Source organism: Penaeus monodon, unplaced genomic scaffold (genome assembly GCF_015228065.2).
Source record: "Penaeus monodon isolate SGIC_2016 unplaced genomic scaffold, NSTDA_Pmon_1 PmonScaffold_12614, whole genome shotgun sequence".
Lineage (NCBI taxonomy): Eukaryota > Metazoa > Arthropoda > Malacostraca > Decapoda > Penaeidae > Penaeus > Penaeus monodon.
Window position 1 is genome coordinate 1 of NW_023641506.1, and position 10,466 is coordinate 10,466.

Consider the following 10,466-nt stretch of genomic DNA (forward strand, 5'->3'; position numbering starts at 1 on the left):
GGGGGGGAAAAAAAAAAATTGGCCCTTTGGGGGGTTAACCCACCAAGCGATGAATCCTTTTGGGGTCGATTTGAAAAGGAAAACGGCCATGTAAAACCCATAATCTTTTACCAGGCAAAGCAGTAAGCTTTGCCTGCTTTGCCTTAGACCAACCCAAACGGGCTTTTAAATTGCTCATGGCATTGGACACCCAGGAGCCTCTTCCTGTGTATATGGTTACTTTTGAAAAAGGTATTTTTTAAGACATTGTTCTGAATTATCTCACACACACACACATATACACAAAAACCACACACACACACACAAACACAAACACCCCACACACACACACACACACCACACACCCACACAACACCCCCACAATACACACACCACACACCTCACACACACTCCACACACACACACACACCACACACACACACACACACCCCACACACAACAACCAACAAACACCACACACACACACAAACACCACAAACACACACACACACCACACACCAACACACACACACACACACACACACCCACACCACACACACACCCCACCACACACAAAAAAAGAAAAAAAAAAAAAAGGGAATTTTTATAACCCTTTTTTTTTAAAAATATCTCCTTCCTGCAGTGCCTCCAGGCCAGTTTCACAACACTCCCCCCCCCAGGTTAAAAATTGTGGAAAATTTTATATGGGAAAGTGGGGGACATGTGTTTAAATCTCTTTGACTGGGGAAACAAAAGGAGATAAGGGGGAAGGTAAAATGCTATAGTAACTTAAATGCTATATCTTTAAATTTTGCTTACTCTGACAGAACTTTACAAATTATTTTGAAAAAAAAAAGAAATTCTATTTGCCCGGCAATACTCTTTTTTAGGGTTTACTGAAAACCGTCAAGTGCGGCATTTTGGGCTAGATTCAAGTAGGGGAGAATTTCTGTGGACGGGATAACTCACTGCCTTTTGGGGTTTATCCCTAACCCTGAGTGGCATAGTTAGGAGGATTTTTTAGCAAGGAGGATGCCGTTCCCCCCGTCACTACCTTAATATTCCCAGGACAAGAAATTTCTCCTTTGGGTTTATTTTGAATCTTTGTTATTTGTCCGTTTCCACTTGTGTTACAGAGGCTGTTTCGGGTTTAAAAGTTCTTTTGCCTTTTTTTTTATTATTTATATTTTATTATTGTTGCTATTATTGCAGTTTTTTATTACTATTACGTTTTTTTTGTTGGTACCTTATCTTTATCTCTTTTATTTTATTATTATAGTATTTAGCTTTTCTAATTTTTGCACTTTTTATGTGTATGTTAAAATTGGGGACTTTGGGTCGACTAAAGATTTTTGCTGTAAAAGAATTTTAAAGTGAAAAGGATTTTATCATTGTAGTTTCCCCTCCAGAAAAAGTTAAATCCTTATAAAAATTTCATCGGGGTTTTAGTCATAAAAATTTTTAAAGGGTAAAAACAAGATCTTTATTTTTTATCGTATAAAAAATATTGTTACTGAAAAATGGGCCACCTTAATAAAAAATTAAAAAAAATTGTGACTTTTTTTCACCAGTATCCCGCCTCATGGGGGGACACCCACAGATCCTTCCAGATGAGATACTTTCCTTGAGTACGGGGGGGGTGTAAAGGGGTTTTTCCATTGTATTGTCTGATAAACCGCAACACCGCTAGTATCTCCCATCAGATTTTTTGTGAAATGGCGGGCCCTCCCGGTTGTTGACCTTTTATTTTTCTTTTTTTAGTTTCTAATTTGTAATATATCGAAAATTTTTTTCCAAGCACTACAAAAACCCATGCATTACAGATTTTTTCCGGGCAGATGTTTCATCATGAATTATTTCATGTCCAGTCAAATTTTTCTTATATGATGTATTTTTTGATAATAATCAGATTTTTTTAAATTTTTTCTACAACATTTTAAAGGGAATGTAAACTACTGTAATTTTAAAAAAACAATAACCTTTTGAGTTTCCTCCACATGATGGGAATTAGAATCTGTGCTTTTAATAAACTGTACGCAAGGTTTATTAAATAATTAAGGTTTTCTAAAAAGCAGCCATATAAAAAAAATGTTAACATGATGTTGTACTGAATATGAAAAAACAAGTTTAAAAAAAGTTTTTTTAAACAAAAAAAAACCTTGCAGTTCCCTTTTTTAAAGATTTTGATTTTCAGGTATAAGGACAAGGAATTTGCCCCCGCATACATGTTTACCGGAAGGGAAAAGGCATTCGGGGCTCATCTGTGTCCTCGTCAGGAACGGATATTTTTACCTTTTAAAAAAGTTAAGAAAAAATGCCTTTGGGTAATAGAAAGTATGGACTCGTCTACAAAATTTCAAGCGTAAGTGTTTTTTCCGGAAGAAACTAAACTGGCTTGAAACCCATTTTTTTTTCCTTGTTTAAAATAAAAAACTGGTAAAAAAAACTTGTTACCCAAAAATTTAATTGCAGAAAACCCCAAAACGTGTGCTTTTCGCGATTTTATCTCAAATTTCAACCCATAACTAAGCAACAGTGTCCTTCAATAAGATAAAATTTGCTGGGCATTTTTGTGCACCGACACAAGCCTGGCCAAAGTGTTAAGGTTAGCTTTGTGTCCAATTTTTTTTCCTTTGTGGGATTGTTTTTATATTTAATTAAATTTATATAAAATATATTATATATAGTTATATATATTAAAAAATATATTAATATATATATATATATATATTATAAATTTTAATATATAATATTAAAATATAATTTTATTTTAATATATATAAATATTAATTAATAAATATTATATATTTTTACATATATTTATATATATAATATATAATTTTTCTATATTATTTCTATATAAATTTTATATATATAAAATATATTAATTTAATATATATATATAATTATATATATTATATATATATATAAAAAATATATATAATAATATATATAAATATATAAAATATTATATAAATTTTATATTAAAATATATATAAAATATTAAAATATATTTATATATATTTATATATATATATATTATATTAATATATATAATATTAAAAATTATATATAATATATATATATATATATATTATATAAAAATTTTTAAATATATATATACATATATATATAAAAATATTATTTTATATATTATTATATATAATATATATATATATAATTAATATATATAAATAATATATATAAAAATTAATATATATATTAAAATATAAAATATATATATATAATTATAATATATATATATATATAATAATATATTATATATATAATAATATATATAAATATATATATATATATAGTATATATTTTTATATATATGATTAAATATATATATAATATAATATATATATTATTAAAATTTATAAATATATTATATATAATATTATATATATATATATATATATATATAATATATATATATATATATAATATATATAATATATATTTTATATATATATATATAATTATTAATATATATATATATAATAATTTTTGTATATATATATTATATATAATAAATTTTATATAAAATATTATATATATAAATATTTTTGGGTTTTTTTTTTTGGGGGGTTTTGGGGGGTTTATTTTTTTTTTTTTTAAATTTTTTAAATAATATATATATATATATATATATATATATATATATATATATATATTTTAAAATATATATAATTATATATATAAAAAAAACCCCCCTTTTATTTTAAAAATATAAAATTTTTTATATTTAGAAAAATATTTATAAAAAATATATATATTATTTATTTATATTATAAAATATTTATTATTATATATTTTTATATTCATATAATATATTACTATATACCCAATAAATTTTTTTATATATATATTAAAAATAGTATATATTTTTATATATATTATATATATAAATATTTGTTTTTTGTTTTATGTTTTTGTTTAAAATTTTTTTTTTTTTTTTTATTTTATATATTTTTATATTATATATTTTATATAAATAAATATATTATATAGATATATATATATATATATATATATATATAAATTTAATAAAATATATAATATTCATATATAAATATATTAAAATTTATATATTTATATATTATAAATTAAAATAATATAATATATTATAATATATATATATTAAATTATTATTTTAAATAATATATATATATATAATAATAATAAATTATATATATAAAAAAATTTTTATGTATATTTGATAAAATATTATTATTTTAAAATTTTAATTTTTAAAATATATATTTTAATGTATTAAAAATGTATATATGTATTTTTGTAATATATGTAAATTTATTATATATAATATATATTATATATTAATATTATGGAATTGTAAAATATTATATAATATTATATTATATTTTGATTATTATTAAAAATTTATATATAATTATATATATTAATAATATTATTATAAAAAATATAAAATAAAATTTTATATAAAATATAAATATATTAAAATTATATAAAATATTATTATATATATATATATAATATAATTATATATATATAAAAATTTTATATATTTATATATAATATTCTATATAATAAAAATTAAAAAATTATTATAATGTTATAAAAATAAAATATTATTATATATATTCTAAAATATTATATATATATATATATATTAAAATTTTTTTTTTTGTTTTTTTTTTTTTTTTTTTTTTTTTTTTTTTTTTTTTTGGTTTTCCTCCTCTTTTCTTATATTGGGGTTTTTATTTGTTTATATTATTATATATATATATTATATATAATTATATATATATTATATTATATAAATATAAATTAATATTATTATTTATATTAATATTTTATATATTTATATTATTATCAAACTAAAAAAAATCCAAAAACCTATCCTAATCTAATTTTTAATACTTTTCTATATATATAATATATCTATATTATATTAAATATTTATATTTTATATAATATATCCCAAAAATATATAAATATATATAATTATATATTATTATATTATATATTTATCATAATCCTTTAAAATCAAATACACAAACTTTAAAATGTGTTTTTTTTTTTTTTTTTTTTTTTTTTTTTTTTTTTTTTTTTTTTTTTTTTTTTTCTATCTTTTTCTTTATTTTTTTTTTTTTTTTATAATATATCTATATAAAATATATATATATATAAATTTTATATTAAAATATTATATTGTAAATATAAAAATATATTTATATTAATATTATATATATATATATATATATATATATATAGTTTTATTATATATAATAATAATATATTAATATTAAAAAAATATTGTTATAATATAGTATATATATAATTATAATTAATATCATTAAAATATATATATATAATTAATTTTATATTATTATTATTTATTTTATTTATATTAAAAATTTATATATATATTATATAAAAATATATATTATATATATTATATATTATATATATATATAAAATATATATAAATTTTAATTTTTTATTATAAATTTTATAATATATATATATATTATTTATAATATTTTATTATATAATTTATAATATAATTAAATATTATAATTACCATACTATTATAAATACTTAATAATTATATAATAAATATAATTACATTATAATTAAAAAACTATAATATATATTATAATTTATTTATCATTATTTTCTATATATAAACTAATTAAAACATTATATAAAATTAACATATATTTTTAATAATTAATATATAATATATATAAATATATATAATTAAAACAAATTTTAAATTTTTTTTTTTTTTTTTTTTTTTTTTTTTTTTTTTTTTTTTTTTTTTTTTTTTTTTTTTTTTTTTTTTTTTTTTTTTTTTTTTTTTTTTTTTTTTTTTTTTTTTTTTTTTTTTTTTTTTTTTTTTTTTTTTTTTTCTTTATTAAAACCCCCAAAAAAAAAAAAAAAAAAAAAATATAATTTTCAAAAAAAAAAAAAAAAAAATTTAACCCCAAAAAAAAAAAAGAAAAAAAATTTTTTTATAAATAAATTTTTTTTTAAAAAATTTTAAAATAAAATTTTAAAAAATTACCCATATTTAAAATATTTAAAATAAATTTTTTTATAAAAAATAAAATTTTTTTTTTTTGGTTTAAAATAAGGGGGAAAAAAATTTTTTTTAAAAAATTTTTTTTTTTTTTTCTTTTAAAAAAAATTTTTTTGGAAAAAAAAAAAAAAATTTTTTTTTTTTTTAAAAAAAATTTTTTTTTTTTTTTTTTTTTTTTTTCCCCCCGGGGCCCCCGGGGGGTTTTTTTTAAAAAAATTTTTTGGGCCAAAAAAAAATTTCGGGTTTTTTTTTTTTCCCCCTTTTTTTTTTGTGGCTTTGCATTAATTTTTGCCCTCTATTTTTTTTTATTATTTAATTTTAGGAGGAAACTAAAGGAAAAATATTGGTTGGGGAAAAATTTATTAATGGTGAAAATTTTACAGATGGGATTTTACACCCGCTTGAATTAGTCAAGATTTGCCCAAAACCGTGGATTCGAATTTGACCCCCAATTGCCGCAAACCTTTTTTGGGAATTTTACCTTTTATGCGTTATATGTATAAGGAGGTTATACATCATTTTTGCAAGTTTGTATGTACTGGAGTTTAACTGAACTTTATTGCTACTGGGAAAACTCTAAATGTGTTTTAAGAAATGTAGGGAAAAATATGAATATTTTGATTTAAACTTTTGTTTTTGGGCCGGGCGACTGGCATCCCCAAAGGGAAAAGGGGGACCCTGTCCTTTGAATAGGGGGGGGAAGGGTCTGGTGTACGTGTGGGGGCCATGGAAAAAAACAGAGAGGAAAAAAGAAAACGGCTTACCCTTAAACCCAAAAAGGAAAAAGTTTTAAACCCGGGAAGGGGGGAAAAAGAATGGTGAAAATGGGGTTCAAAAAACTTAAATTATGATTTTAAATAAAAAAGTGGGAAAAAAAGGGCGATTTCTCTTTAAGACTTAAGGAGGTAATGCCCGGAGTCACCAAAATCTCCCGCTTACAGGATGTGCCACTTCCTGTCCATGTCAACCCGGGGCAAATTTTTTCCAAACAGGACATGTTAGTGGGCCCTTTAAATTAAAAACCCCAGATAAAAAAAGAGAAAAAAAAAAGGGAAAAAACAAGAAATCTGAAAAAGAAGGGGAATAAAAAAATCAGACAATGGGCAATTTAAATATTTGGGTTTGGGGGGTGGAGTTTTTACAAAAATTTTGACAAAAATGATCAACCATCCAAACTAGTTGAAAGTATACAAGGAAACCCCAAATTTCGGGGAGCATCCGATTTCCCCTGTGAGACAACAGTTTGGGAAAGGGCAGGGAAAACCCTTTTTAATGGGAACTACCATGTATTTTAAAAAAGGGGGAGGGGTTTTAAACTTTTTGTGGTAAAAAAAGAAGGGTTAAAGGGGTTGGGTTAAAAAAAATTTTTTTATTGGGTGAAGGAAACGGGTGTTCATTTTTTAGAAATTGGTTTAGAAAATTTTGAAATTAGGGGAAAATTAAGAAAAAAGAATCAGAGGGGTTGTATTGATTTTTAAATCAACTTTTTATTGTATGGGATGGAAAAACTTAAAGAGATGGACATGCTCCATTTTTTCTTGTTATTACCCCCTTTGTTTTAGAAAAGAAAGTATCTGGGGAAGGGAAAGACAAATTTTCTGTTTTATTTCCCTTGGGAGTATTAATTGCTTTATTTTTCCTCAGTTACTTTGCAAAAATAAGCGTCAGAACCCGGGGGTGAAATCCCTTTCAGGTGAGGTTCACTACTGTCATATTAAATAAAAAAATCAATGTTTGGGTTTAATTTTCCTGTGGGTAGGGATTGAGTGAAATATTAATTTCTGTTTTTTTTTAAAGTTGGTAATAAAAACACAAAAAAAGGAGGCCCAGGAAGGGTAGTAATTTTAAATTTCCCCCCTTTAAAAAAGTTTTTAAATTTTAAAAAAATTTTAAAAACAGTTATTTATTGTAATAAAAATAAGAAATGCTTAAATTAGGGTCTTCATTAAAAAAAAACTCTGATCAAGAGTTTACACACACGTTATTTTTTTGGGGGGAATAAGAAAGGGGGAGAAAGGGTCTCGAAATTTTCCCCTGATACACTGGTAACTAAATGAAGTGAATTATTATGGCTGACATTTTATAGAAGAAAAATGCACAAACCAATCCAGAGCAGATGTAAAAAAAAAAGAAAAAAAAAAGAGGCTTATACTATATTGAAAATGTGCAAACCAATGCAGTATGTAAAAAAGTTTAAAAAAATAAAAAAACAAAAAAAAATAGATAAAAAAAAAAAAATAAAAGGAAAAAACCTACAATAAATCGTTGCAATGAGACGTCACGCAGGCCAGCAGGAGAAAGACGGTTCCAGAGAAGACCTCGAGAGTGCTGTTTAGACAGCGGTGTAGACGGGGGTGACGGCGAGGGAAGGAGGGCCCCCCCAAACCGATCACGGAGAAGACGGCGCCCATTTTTGTTTCCAACCCCGCTTTGGGGTGCCCGCGAGACACGAAATGCCGAAGTCTTTGCAACCCGACCCCCTACCGCTGAGAAACGGTATACCAAAATTTTAATACCGTATGTTTTATAGTGATTCTTTGAGGGGATGTGTGTCCCCAAGTGTCTACGTTTTTAATAGATCATGAAATTTGTTAAATAACTAGTTATCATGTGTGTTTTATAGATTATCAATGTTACATACCCAAGTGAAAAACCCAAAATTCAGGGGCTGTCCCATTAGGACGCCATAAAAAAAATTGCGAGATGGAGGGAGTGAACACAGCAGGGGGTCCTCATGCCAAAACGGTAGCTCAGGATAGGCCCCCACGCAAGCCGCTGCGAGAAATAAAATTGATCTTTTGCATAATTTTCATTTAAGTAGGTTGCCCATAATGAAAGTTCAAGAAAATTAGTAAATTATAGCAGTTTTTACAGGGTGATCAAATCCACCATGAGGACACTTTCGGGTTAAAAGGGAAATGAGAACGGGAAATTTTACAAGATTAAAACAATCTTTTAATGTCCAAAAAATCGAAAATTAAAAAAAGAAATGGGGGAAACGTTTATTTCCGAGATGTCTTACCCATGATGGAAATTGGAGTTCCGAATATGATCCACACGGTAAATTTAAATTTAATTCCAGTCAAACTTTTTCCCGGGTTGGAAAAGGGGAAAAAAAAAGGAGAAGTCTTTCTTTGAAAACAGAATATTATTTTGACGGGAAAATAGTTTTTTTTTTAACTCTAATTCATAAAAACATTTGGGGAAAAACTTTAAAGGTTTTAATCACAATACGATATAGTTTACCATCATTCGAAAAATTTATTTTCGTGAACTAGCGGACACAAATGCTATTAATGAGAAAAATAGTAAATACAAAACACACTCAGTCTTAGGGAAAGAAGAGCAACCGGGACATCATAAAGGAGAAAACGACAATGTGAACCAAGAATCTGGGGGTCCCCCTTCCCTCCCCCCTTTTTTTTCAACATACTCAAAAATGGCGTCATGATCGTTTTTAAACCCCCCCCAAAATTTCCTCTTTGTCGGGTTTCCCATCGCGTCCAGGGGTTTTATTGTCGAATTTTGCCACAACATAGACGGCGGAAAGGGTGAATGACGACTTCAATCCCGAAGACCAGGTGAAACCAAAAAGGCCCGGTAGAGCCCCCGGGCCCGGGGAGCGCTGCCAGGGGGGAGGAGAGCAAGGGGGATGTGCCGGCGATAGAAAGCCCCGAAGTTCTTGCCCGCGTTTCCAGTAAATCGCCGATTTAACGGGACGCAGCCATGTAGGCGGCCCCCTAAAAAGTTGCCACACAAGCCCCTAGGGGGGTGAAAGAGTAGGGTGAAAGGGGGTGAAGAGTCCCAAAAAAAGCGTTGGCATTAGACCCCCCAGCCTTTAACGTCGCTCCAATCATCGGGAGAAAACAATGGGGGACGGCGGCTTCGCGTGTTTGCTCCAGAAGCCCAGGAAAATGAGCACCAAAGGCGGAGGGGGGCCGGGGCTCGATTTCCCCTGGGAATACAGCTGTATTTTTGGTGATTTTGGTGGACGATGTCTTGCTGTTCGACATACTTCCCGAGTCCAAAGCCTCACAAACCCCTTTGCTGTAGTTAAAATTTGGGTTAAGCAAAATCTTATCCCAAAATTAATATTCGTTCCCCGAAAAACTCCCCACGCCCCCGAGAGAGAGGAAGAAAAATTTGCCCGGGTTCCCCTGTGGGCGTACCCACCAAAAAACCCCCTTTAAACTGCTTTGGCGCAATGGCGTGTTTCGTCTTTGGTTCAGGGGTCCCCCCTCGGGCTTTTGTGGAGAAGGGGGATGAAGTGGATGAAAATAAAGGGCTTTTTTTTCCTGTGGGGTTTTTTTAAAGCGGGGTCCGGTTTTTTGGGATTTCCCTAGTCATGCCAGTTGGAGTGAAAAACTTTTTGGTTTTTTTTAAAATTTCAAAAAAAATTCCTAAAACGTAGGCC

At 26.3% G+C, this 10,466-nt stretch overlaps 1 pseudogene; it reads right to left on the reverse strand.

Annotated features, from left to right (window-relative positions):
• Positions 1 to 2,493: 2,493 nt before the first annotated feature.
• LOC119569111 lies at positions 2,494 to 10,128 on the reverse strand (annotated as a pseudogene).
• Positions 10,129 to 10,466: the final 338 nt, after the last annotated feature.